At 42.1% G+C, this 12,010-nt stretch overlaps 1 non-coding gene across 1 annotated transcript; it reads left to right on the top strand.

Annotated features, from left to right (window-relative positions):
* The first annotated feature begins 11,601 nt into the window (after positions 1-11,601).
* LOC148570725 (small nucleolar RNA R71) lies at positions 11,602-11,709 on the top strand. The gene has a single exon (XR_015907918.1). It is a non-coding gene; the product is annotated as a small nucleolar RNA R71 (small nucleolar RNA).
* Positions 11,710-12,010: the final 301 nt, after the last annotated feature.

The raw sequence follows: 12,010 nt of genomic DNA on the forward strand, positions 1-12,010 counted from the left end.
CACAGGTAAGAATAGAAGTACTCATAATCGAATAAGGAAAACAGGGTGATGCTGATTCGAATAGAAATGAAGAAAGCAAAAATTGGAATCAGTGAATCACAAATGCAGTTTAAGAACCAAGAAATCAAAGAGGATAAGAAAGTCTGCCATAGCATTCATGAAATGGTTTGGGTAAAGCAAAGTAAAACAGAGTTCAGAAATGCCAAACCAAAACATGAATGAAAACAATTTTAAAAAATTTAGGCAGCGTTCCGGCTAAAATTGGATTGTCCCAGAAAATAAACAGCAATCATAGCAGTTCATATGAATTAAAAACTTGCTGCAGTTACTAGTAATGAATAGAAATAGGGAAATTTAGAGTAACAAGCAGCAATTGCAAGAAATCATGAGGTCACAGGAACAGCAGAATTGCAGTTATGATAAAACATAAACAGGAACAGTGCAAGTAAACAGACCTAGATCCACTAACCATAGCCTAAGCTACCTAACAACCTAAAAATTCCACTACAACATGCATATCTATCTATCCTAATTATGAACAGAAACGGAAAAAAAATTACAGAAAAACGACGAACGGATAAAGGGAGTGCGTGTTGCGGAACCTGGTAGGCGGGAGGGGTGGAACGGGGAAGAAGGTGGCTGCGGCGGCGTCCAGCGCGGCGGCGGGTCACGGTGTCGCGGTGGCGGCTGAAGGGGGAAGGGGATAGGGTCTTAGGGTTAGGGATAGAGGAAGGGGAGGATGTGGGTGGCGGAGGAGGGGGGCGCGGCTGGAAGGCCGGCGGTGGTGGGCGGTGGTCACGGAGGGCAGAGAGGAGAGGAGGGAGGAAGAAGGGAGAAGAAGGGAGGGGAGGGGGTTGCGGCGGCGGCGTCTGGGTGGTAGCGCAGTGGTGGCTGGGTGGTGCTGGGTGGTGGTTGGAGGGAGAGGGAGCAGAGAGGGAGAAGAGGGTTGGGGGGCTGCGCGACTGATAGGGTTCGCGTGGCTGGGGGGTTATATTTTCGAATCCAAGCGGCCGCGTGGGGCACGTGGTCGCGTGGGGCACGCGGTTGCGTGGGGCACGCGGTCGCGTGGTTGGGGTGAAAATAGGAGTGATGCGATCGCGTGGGGCGCGCGATCGCATGAGGGGGGTGAAAGAAGGGTGTCACGATCGCGTGGGTCGCGCGATCACATCGCTGGAATTTGTGCTAAACGCACGACTCCAGCGCCGTTTTAGCGCAACTCTTTGTCTCCTTTTAGGGTGATGTGCAATCCATGCGACGCGATCGCGTCGCCCATGCGGTCGCGTGGGATTGGTATTGTGCAAGTGACGCGATCGCATGGGGCATGCGATCGTGTGGGCCAATTTGTGCGAAATGCACAAGGGCCGCACGATTCCAGCCCAACTTTCTGTTCGTTGGATCCTTACGCCGATATATATATCACGCGGCCGCGTGGGTCACGCGGTCGCGCGGGTGGTGTTTTCCGCAATATGACGCGATCGCATGGGGCATGCGGTCGCGTCGTGCACCCCCTTTTTTTATATGCATGAAAAATGCAGAATGTGATGATTAACATGAATGCTATGCATGATTCCAGGCTTGATAAATTAAAATGAAAATGGAAAAATGAAAGCAATTAACAAGAAATAAATTGAAAAAGAAGCGACCATACCATGGTGGGTTGTCTCCCACTTAGCACTTTTAGTTAAAGTCCTTAAGTCCTTAAGTTGGACATTGGAGGAGTATCTTGTTATGGTGGCTTATGTTTAAATTCGTCCAAAAATCTCCACCAGTGCTTGGAATGCCAATAACCTCCGGGGTCCCAAACTAAGCATGCGAAGCTTCTGAGCAGCTCCGAACAGATTTTCAGGCTCCCGGGACTACGAATGTCAGGATAGAGTCCAGGATTCCAAGCCTTGCTTTTAAATCCGCCTCCATCTTGATCTGCATGTTTCCATTCGGGCGGGTTAAAAAGTAGAATCTCACCTTGGTGACCAAACGTTCTCCGTGATCCATGTAATTTAGCATGATACCAATCTACGTACTTCGAGGTGAAGCGTGGAACCTTATTGAACCTTGTGCACCAGCTCTGAGTACGAGCCATTTCCCTCTTACTCTTAAAGCCGCAGAGAGCTCTAAGCTGGCCATCTGTTTCAAGCAAACCATATTCAAGTGAATAAGTAAAATTATAAGTTAAGGATTGTAACCACTTGAAGCTTGTATTAGGTGGTAATGGCCTTGGGATAGGTGTTTTTGGTGGCTTTGCAAGTTCCATTTTCTTGTTCTCTTCTGTGAATTCCTCCACTTCTTTGCAAAGATCTTCAATTGTATCTGTGTCCTGGTCAAAGTCTTCTGTGTCTTCCTCATCACTTGAGTCATAGATTGGAGGTTGAGAGAAATCTACCTCCGCATCATCTTCATATTCACTTGGGGAAGATTCTTCGTTCTCAGAGAATTCACTTGCGGATGCAAGTTCATTACCAAGAGAGCTAGACTTGTGACTATCATCATCAAGGGAATTTGCTTCTTGGATTATTCCGTCTAATTCCTCATAAACGACTTGCCTTGGAGATTGTACAGTATCCTCCTTAGCATCAACTGTAGCATCCTGGACGGAGTTTTCCTCAATTCTGGATTCCCATGGAGGTTCAGCATCTCCTAGATCTTCAACCAACTCTTCTTCTTGAACAAAGACAGCTTCTTCTAATTGTTCTAGTACAAATTCATTCTCTGTCTTGTCCACTGGAGTTTCTGGTAGCTCCTTCATGCTCTTCTCTTCATTGGAATGTTCACATGGAGCTGTGGCTGATCCTTGTGTATTTAAGTGCCTAGAAGCCCATTGAATCATTACTTGCTCCAGTTGTTGAATGGTTGTCTGAAATTTAACTATTATTTCCCTTAGGCGATCCTCTGCTTCTTGGGTTGCTGGACTTGGACATGCTACAAAGGAAAGTGGTGGTGATTGGGAGCGATTGGATTGGTATTGGGGTAAGGATGGATCATATGGTGGCGAATGGTGAAGAGAAGCTTGTGAGTGTGGTGGTTCGAGGTTATGTTGAAAGGATGGTTCATATGCACAGGGTGGGGCCTGTTGGTAGTTACAAGGTTGTCCACCATGTCTTTCAGCTGAGTACGCACTGTAGAATTGTCTTTGTCCAGGATATCTCAGAGGGTGTTGCTGCCAAAAGGGTTGATTAGATCCTCTTGGTTCCATCCATCCTTGATTGGTCTGACCTTGATGCACATTCCTGCTGTAACTTCTATTTCCTTTAACAATATTAGAACCATATTCAAAGCGAGGGGGGGTGAGAGTTCATAGTAGCAAATAAAGATAAAAAGGAAAAATAAAATTAAATAAACAAGCAAAAGAAAAATATTTACAATAACCAATAATAAGGCACACGTCAGCAGTTCCCCGGCAACAGTGCCATTTTGACGTTGGGTATTTTTGCCAGTAAAGAATGTCATAAAAATAGTCGCGTTGTAGATATAGTCTCTAAACCGACAAAAATCCCTTCGTACAAACGTTTTTGGTGTCACAAGTAACAAACCCCTTTAAAAATTGTTAACCGAGTATTCAAACATCGGGTCGTCTTCTCAAGGAACTGCGAGGAAGTATGTTCTTATTATTGGCTATAAAGGTTGTAATCGGGGTTTAGAAGATGAGAAGCAAGTAAAGTAAATGGCAATTAAAATAAATAAATACTGTAAAGCAGACTTTTGGCAAGGTAAGAGAAATTAGAGGTCCAACGTAGTTATCTCTCCCAACTATAATGAAAGTTGAATCTAAACTCCACTTGATCAACCTGTACTAGGGCAAAAGAAAGTCAAGGGACTAATTAATCTGGCCTTTGAATCCTATTTATTTCCTAAGAAAAGGTTGGGATTACTTAAGTTCAGCTCAATTAGCAAGATAACGATTATCAATTATGTTGAGTTTAATAACTGTTGAGTTACTGAATTCTTAACCAGGACCAAAAGGGGAAAAAGTAAAATTGCTGGTATAATAAAAATATCCTTAGATGAGAAGCAATGGTAACTTAAATCAAAGAGAACAATCATAAACTGAAAATACCTCAAATATTATTAATTCAAATAACAGTCTGTAACATGGAAGAATTCTTAAATCAAATTATAATAATCAATTCAAATGTTGGAATAAATAAGTAAAAGTAAAACTAAAATAAAAGAACATTAAACCTGGGATCCAGAGTTACTCTTAAAACAGGAAGAAATCCTAAATCCTAAAAGAGAGAGAGAAGATCTCCCTCTCAACTAAATCTAAATCATTGAAAAGTAAAATATGCGAGCTCTCTTTGAATGGATGCATTCCCACACTTTATAACCTCTGGTCTATGCTGTCTGTACTTGGATCTGGGCCAAAAAGGGCTTCAGAATTTGCTGGGGCGTATTCTGTAAATTCTGATACGTGGCCTCTGTCATGCATCTGCGTGGGTCATGCGGTCACGTCATTTGGAGCTTTTCCTTGCCACGCGGTCGCGTCAGTCATGCGACCGCGTCATGTGCGTTCTGCTTAAGGCGCGTGGTCACGTCAGTCATGCGGCCGCATCGCTGCTGATTCGTGCTTGGCACGCGATCGCGTCGTCCATGCGATCGCGTGGATACCAGTTTCCTTAAAGCTTCGTTTTGCTCTCTCCTTTCATTTTAGTATGTTTCCTTTTTCATCCTTTAAGTCATTCTGCCTTAAAAAATCTGAAACTACTCAACACACTAATCACGGCATCGAATGAAAATAAAGGTAATTAAATTAATTAATTTTAAAGCTTAGGAAACATGTTTTTCATTTACATCATATAATAAGGAAGGAAAAGTAAAACCATGCAATTAATGTGAATAAGTAGGTGAAGGATTGTATAAATCACTCAAATTAAGCACAAAAGAACTCATGAAATATGGGTTTATCAGTCACCTTTTGGTGCATGAATGCAGTATGTTTGATAAGGTATTCTGGGCCTTCCCTGCCCGTGTGGAAGCTTTCAAGCACTGCAAGTGGTTTATATCCGTCGATGGCACGCATCTGTATGGCAAATATGGTGGTACCCACTACTATGCAAGCCGTTCACCTTTCTACTACACACTGCTTCTATTAAGGTACCCACACTATGGCAACATATTTCATGTTTAACATAAACACTAAACGAAAAACAAGACCAACCTCAAAGTCCTCTGCCCTGACAACATGCCATGTGGCGTTCAGCCTATTAATGTCCACATCAGGCTGATCGGCGCGCGCCATAATCTGTAAGTGACTCGTAGATTTGATCAGAGAAGGATAAAGTGGGAGAAAAGTGAAGGAAATGAAAGGTTTTTGGCTTTTGGTGGTGCTGTGAACGAAACTCCTATATATAGGGATTCCTGCTCTTATTTCGTTTACAGTGTAAACGAAATAATTTTGAACGTATTTTGTTTATAATGTAAATGAAATAAGATTGTTACACAACACGTGTGCAAACAACTATCTTGAATTCATGCCCATTCACGCAATCAATCAATACTTATCACCAATTCAACACCAAAACTCAATCTCAAAGGTACCACACCAGAGCAAACACAAGCAAAACAGACAAGAAAAACACAGATATAGATAGCAGTTACAGCAAGTAGCTTAAATAGCAGTTAATAATAATTAAACAATTAGACTAACCAGAACAAATTCAAGCTCAAAAAAAGCACGCAATTGCATATGATGCATGTCTGTCCTATGGCTAATGAGCTCATTTGTCGGTTATATAGCCAAACCCGACATGTCCGGTAGCTAACCCAATCACTGTCTCTCTGTTATATATTAATACCATTAGAGGGAATACGTGCCCTGTCACCATTAGAGGGATTATGTGTCTGGTGCACGAAATTGTGATGTCTAGGCTCGAACAATCCCTGGCAACGTGAGCAACTTGATACGCGTAATCGTGATTACACTTTAATTATGTAGAATTCATGGCTCTTTCTTTCCCTGGCAATGGCGCCAAGAACATGGTGCCAATACCATGGTTCACAACTTCGATACAACTAACCAGCAAGTGCACTGGGTCATCAAGTAATACCTTACGTGAGTAAGGGTCGAATCCCACGGAGATTGTTGGTATGAAGCAAGCTATGGTCACCTTGTAAATCTCAGTCAGGCGGATATAAATTGATAATGGTGTTTTCGAATAATAAATAATAGAATAGGGATAGAGGTACTTATGTAAATCATGGGTAGGAATTTCAGATAAGCGAATGGAGATGCTTTTTGTTCCTCTGAACCTCTGCTTTCCTGCTGCCTTCATCCAATCAGTCTTACTCCTTTCCATGGCTGGCTTTATGTGATACATCACCACTGTCAATGGCTACTTTCGGTCATCTCTCGGGAAAATGATCCAATGCCCTGTCACGGCACGGCTAATCGTCTGGAGGCATCACCCTTGCCAATGGCTTCATCTTATCCTCTCAGTGAATAATATGCTCATGCACCCTGTCACGGCATGGCTATTCATCTGTCGGTTCTCGATCATGCTGGAATAGGATTTACTATCCTTTTGCGTCTGTCACTAACGCCCTGCAATCGCGAGTTTGGAGCTCGTCACAGTCATTCATTCATTGAATCCTACTCGGAATACCACAGACAAGGTTTAGAATTTCTTGATTCTCTTGAATGCCGCCATCATTCTAGCTTACGCCACGAAGATTCTGGTTAGGAGATCTAAGAGATATTTATTCTAGCTTATGTCATGTAGAACGGAAGTGTTTGTCAGGCACGTGTTCATAGGGGAGAATGGTGATGAGCGTCACACATAATCATCACCTTCATCACGTTCTTGGGTGCGAATGGATATCTTAGAAGCGAAATAAGATGAATTGAATAGAAAACAGTAGTACTTTGCATTAATCTTTGAGGAACAACAGAGCTCCACACCTTAATCTATGGAGTGTAGAAACTCTACCGTATGAAAATACATAAGTGAAGGTCCAGGCATAGCCGAGATGGCCAGCCCCCTAAAACGTGATCAATAGTCTCCTAAGATGAACAATGGATTAAAACTGAGACCAAAGATGTCTAATAAGCTAGTAAAAGGTTCTATTTATAATAAACTAGCTACTAGGGTTTACATGAGTAAGTAATTGATGCATAAATCCACTTTCGGGGCCCACTTGGTGTGTGCTTGGGCTGGGCTTGAGTGTTGCACGTGTAGAGGTCCTTCTTGGAGTTGAACGCCAGCTTTTGTGCCAGTTTGGGCGTTCAACTCTGGTTTTGGCTCCTTTTCTGGCACTGGACGCCAGATTTGGGTAGAAAGCTGGCGTTGAACGCCAGTTTACGTCATCTATTCTTGGTCAAAGTATGGACTATTATATATTTCTGGAAATCCCTGAATGTCTACTTTCCAATGCAATTGGAAGTGCGCCATTTTGAGTTCTGTAGCTCCAGAAAATCCACTTTGAGTGCAGGGAGGTCAGAATCCAACAGCATCAGCAGTCCTTCTTCAACCTCTGAGTCTGATTTTTGCTCAAGTCCCTCAATTTCAGCCAGAAAATACCTGAAATCACAGAAAAACACACAAACTCATAGTAAAGTCCAGAAATGTGAATTTAACATAAAATCTATTAAAAACATCCCTAAAAGTAACTAGATTCTACTAAAAATATACTAAAAACAATGCCAAAAAGCGTATAAATTATCCGCTCATCACAACACCAAACTTAAATTGTTGCTTGTCCCCAAGCAACTGAAAATCAAAATAGGATAAAAAGAATAGAATATACTATAAATTCCAAACTATCAATGAAACATAGCTCCAATCAAATGAGCGGGACTTATAGCTTTTTGCCTCTTGAATAGTTTTGGCATCTCACTTTATCCATTGAGGTTCAGAATGATTGGCATCTATAGAAACTCAGAGTTCAGATAGTGTTATTGATTCTCCTAGTTCAGTATGATGATTCTTGAACACAGCTATTTTATGAGTCTTGGCCGTGGCCCTAAGCACTTTGTTTTCCAGTATTACCACCGGATACATAAATGCCACAGACACATAATTGGGTGAACCTTTTCAGATTGTGACTCAGCTTTGCTAAAGTCCCCAATTAGAGGTGTCCAGGGTTCTTAAGCACACTCTTTTTTTTGCTTTGGACCTTGACTTTAACCGCTCAGTCTCAAGTTTTCACTTCACACCTACACGCCACAAGCACATGGTTAGGGACAGCTTAGTTTAGCCGCTTAGACCAGGATTTTATTCCTTTAGGCCCTCCTATCCACTGATGCTCAAAGCCTTGGGATCTTTTTTATTGCCCTTGCCTTTTGGTTTTAAGGGTTATTGGCTTTTTGCTCTTGCCTCTTAGTTTTAAGAGCTTTTGGCTTTTTCTGCTTGCTTTTCTTTCTATTATTTTTTTTTGCAAGCTTTGTTCTTTGCTGCTTTTTCTTGCTTCAAGAATCATTTTTATGATTTTTCAGATTATCAAATAACATGTCTCCTAGTCATCATTCTTTCAAGAGCCAACATATTTAACATTCTTAAACAACAACTTCAAAAGACATATGCACTGTTCAAGCATACATTCAGAAAACAAGAAGCATTGTCACCACATCAATATAATTAAACTAAGTTCAAGGATAAATTCAAAACTCATGTACTTCTTGTTCTTTTGAATTAAAACAGTTTTTATTTTAAGAGAGGTGATGGATTCATAGGACATTCATAACTTTTAAGACATAGTTACTAACTACTAATGATCATGTGATGAAGACACAAACATAGATAAGCACATAACATAGCAAACGAAAAACAGAAGAAACAAGAACAAGGAATGAATCCACCTTAGTGATGGTGGCGTTTCCTTCTTGAGGTACCAATGATGTCCTTGAGCTCTTCTATGTCTCTTCCTTGTCTTTGTTGCTCCTCCCTCATTGCTTTTTGATCTTCTCTTATTTCATGGAGCATGATGGAGTGCTCTTGATGTTCCACCCTTAGTTGCTTCCAATAATTGTGTGGAAGAAAATGTATCCCCTGAGGTATCTCAGGGATCTCTTGATTTGCAGTCAAATGTTCTACCACTGAGCTATAGACCCTTGATGGAAGCTTTTGTCTTCCCTTTCTTCTTTCTAGAGGTTTCTCTGGCCTTAGGTGCCATCAATGGTTATGGAAAAAATAAAAAAGCTATGCTTTTACCACACCAAACTTAGAATGTTGCTCGCCCTCGAGCAAAAGAAGAAGGAATAGAAGAAGAAAAAGAAGATATGGGGGAGATGGAGGGAGGTGTGTATTCAGCCATATGGGTGGGATTGGGTAGGGAAGAGATGTTGAATTTTGAAGGTAAGTGGGTGTACGGATGTGAGTGGTAAAGGGTTAATAGGGAAGAGTGTTTATTGGGAGTAGAGGATGATTGAGAAGAGAGAAGAGAGTGAGTGGAGGTATGTGGGGATCCTGTGGGGTCCACAGATCCTGAGATGATCCTGTGGGGTCCACAGATCCTGAGATGATCCTGTGGGGTCCACAGATCATGAGGTGTCAAGGCATTTACATCCCTGCACCAAATTAGGCATGTAAAATGCCTTTGCACACAACTCTGGGCGTTCAGCGCCAGGTTGGTGCCCATTTTGGGCGTTCAATGCCCATTTGCTGCCATTTCTGGCGTTGAACGCCAGAACCATGCTTGTTCTGGGCGTTCAGCGCCAGGATGTTGCCCATTTTGGGCGTTCAGCGCCAGAACCATGCTCTGTTCTGGGGTTGAACGCCAGGCAGGTGCTTCCTCCAAGGTGTGATTTTTCTTCTGCTGTTTTTGATTCCGTTTTCAATTTTTATATTTATTTTGTGACTCCACATGATCATGAACCTATAAAGACATATAACTAAGAAAAATATAGTTAGATAAATAAAAATTGGGTTGCCTCCCAACAAGCGCTTCTTTAATGTCAATAGCTTGACAGTGGGCTCTCATGGAGCCTCACAGATGTGCAGAGCTTTGTTGAGACTCCTCAACACCAAACTTAGAGTTTGGATATGGGAGTTCAACACCAAACTTAGAGTTTGGATATGGCCTCCCAACACCAAACTTAAAGTTTGATTGTGGGGGCTCTGGTTGACTTTGTAGTGGGAGAAGCTTTTCATGCTTCCTCTCCATGGTTGTAGAGAGAGATCCTTGAGTTGTAAACACAAGGTTGTCCTCATTCAATTGAAGGACTAGTTCTCCTCTGTCCACATCAATCACAGCTCTTGCTGTGGCTAGGAAAGGTCTTCCTAGGATGATGGATTCATCCTCTTCCTTTCCAGTATCCAAGACTATGAAATCAGTAGGGATGTAAAGGCCCTCAACCTTTACTAACACGTCCTCTACCTGTCCATAAGCCTGTTTTCTTGAGCTGTCTGCCATCTCTAAGGAGATTTTAGCAGCTTGCACCTCATAGATTCCCAGTTTCTCCATTATAGAGAGGGGCATGAGGTTTATCCCTGAACCAAGGTCACACAGACCCTTAAAGATCATGGTGCCTATAGTACAAGGTATTATGAACTTTCCAGGATCCTGTCTCTTCTGAGGCAATGTCAGTTGATCCAGATCACTTAGTTCATTGGTGAACAAGGGAGGTTCATCTTCCCAAGTATCAATGCCAAATAATTTGGCATTTGGCTTCATGATTGCACCAAGAAACTTGGCAGTTTGCTCTTCAGTAACATCCTCATTCTCTTCAGAAGAAGAATACTCATCAGAGCTCATGAATGGCATAAGGAGGTTCAATGGAATCTCTATGGTCTCTAGATGAGCCTCAGAGTCCTTTGGTTCCTCAGAGGGAAGCTCCTTATTGACCACTGGACGTCCCAGGAGGTCTTCCTCCTTGGGATTCACGTCCTCTCCTCTCCTCACAGGTTCGGCCATGATGCTTATGTCAATGGCCTTACACTCTCCTTTTGGATTCTCTTCTGTATTGCTTGGGAGAGTACTAGGAGGGATTTCAGTGATCCTTTTACTCAGCTGGCCCACTTGTGCTTCCAGATTTCTAATGGAAGACCTTGTTTCATTCATGAAACTTACAGTGGCCTTAGATAGATTAGAGACTAAATTTGCTAAATTAGAAGTATTTTGTTCAGAGTTCTCTGTCTGTTGCTGAGTGGATGATGGAAAAGGCTTGCTATTGCAAAACCTGTTTCTTCCACCATTATTAAAGCCTTGTTGAGGCTTTTGATCCTTCCATGAGAAATTTGGATGATTTCTCCATGATGAGTTATAGGTGTTTCCATAAGGTTCACCTAAGTAATTTACCTCTGCTATTGCAGGGTTCTCAGGATCATAAGCTTCTTCTGCATAAGAAGCCTCTTGAGTACTGTTGGATGCAGCTTGCATTCCATGCAGACTCTGAGAGATCATATTGACTTGCTGAGTCAATATTTTGTTCTGAGCCAATATGACATTCAGAGTATCAACTTCAAGAACTCCCTTCTTCATAGGCGTCCCATTACTCACAGGATTCCTTTCAGAAGTGTACATGAACTGGTTATTAGCAACCATGTTAATGAGTTCTTGAGCTTCTGCAGGCATTTTCTTTAGGTGAATGGATCCACCTGCAGAAGTGTACAGTGACATCTTTGATGGCTCAGATAAACCATCATAGAATATATCCAGGATGGTCCATTCTGAAAGCATGTTAGAAGGACACTTTTTGGTCAACTGTTTGTATCTTTCCCAAGCTTCATAGAGGGATTCACCTTCTTTCTGTCTGAAGGTTTGAACATCAGCTCTAAGCTTGCTCAGCTTTTGAGGAGGAAAGTACTTGGCTAAGGAAGCCGTGACCAGCTTATCCCAAGAGTTCAGGCTGTCTTTGGGTTGAGAATCCAACCATATTCTAGCTCTGTCTCTTACAGCAAAAGGGAAAAGCATGAGCTTGTAGACTTCAGGATCTACTCCATTAGTCTTAACAGTATCACATATCTGCAAGAATTCAGTTAAGAACTGAAAAGGATCTTCAGATGGAAGTCCATGAAACTTGCAGTTCTGCTGCATCAGAGAAACTAATTGAGGTTTTAGCTCAAAGTTGTTTGCTCCAATG

The sequence above is a fragment of the Arachis ipaensis genome, chromosome B3, assembly GCF_059453495.1.
Source record: "Arachis ipaensis isolate K30076 ecotype BB chromosome B3, ASM5945349v1, whole genome shotgun sequence".
Lineage (NCBI taxonomy): Eukaryota > Viridiplantae > Streptophyta > Magnoliopsida > Fabales > Fabaceae > Arachis > Arachis ipaensis.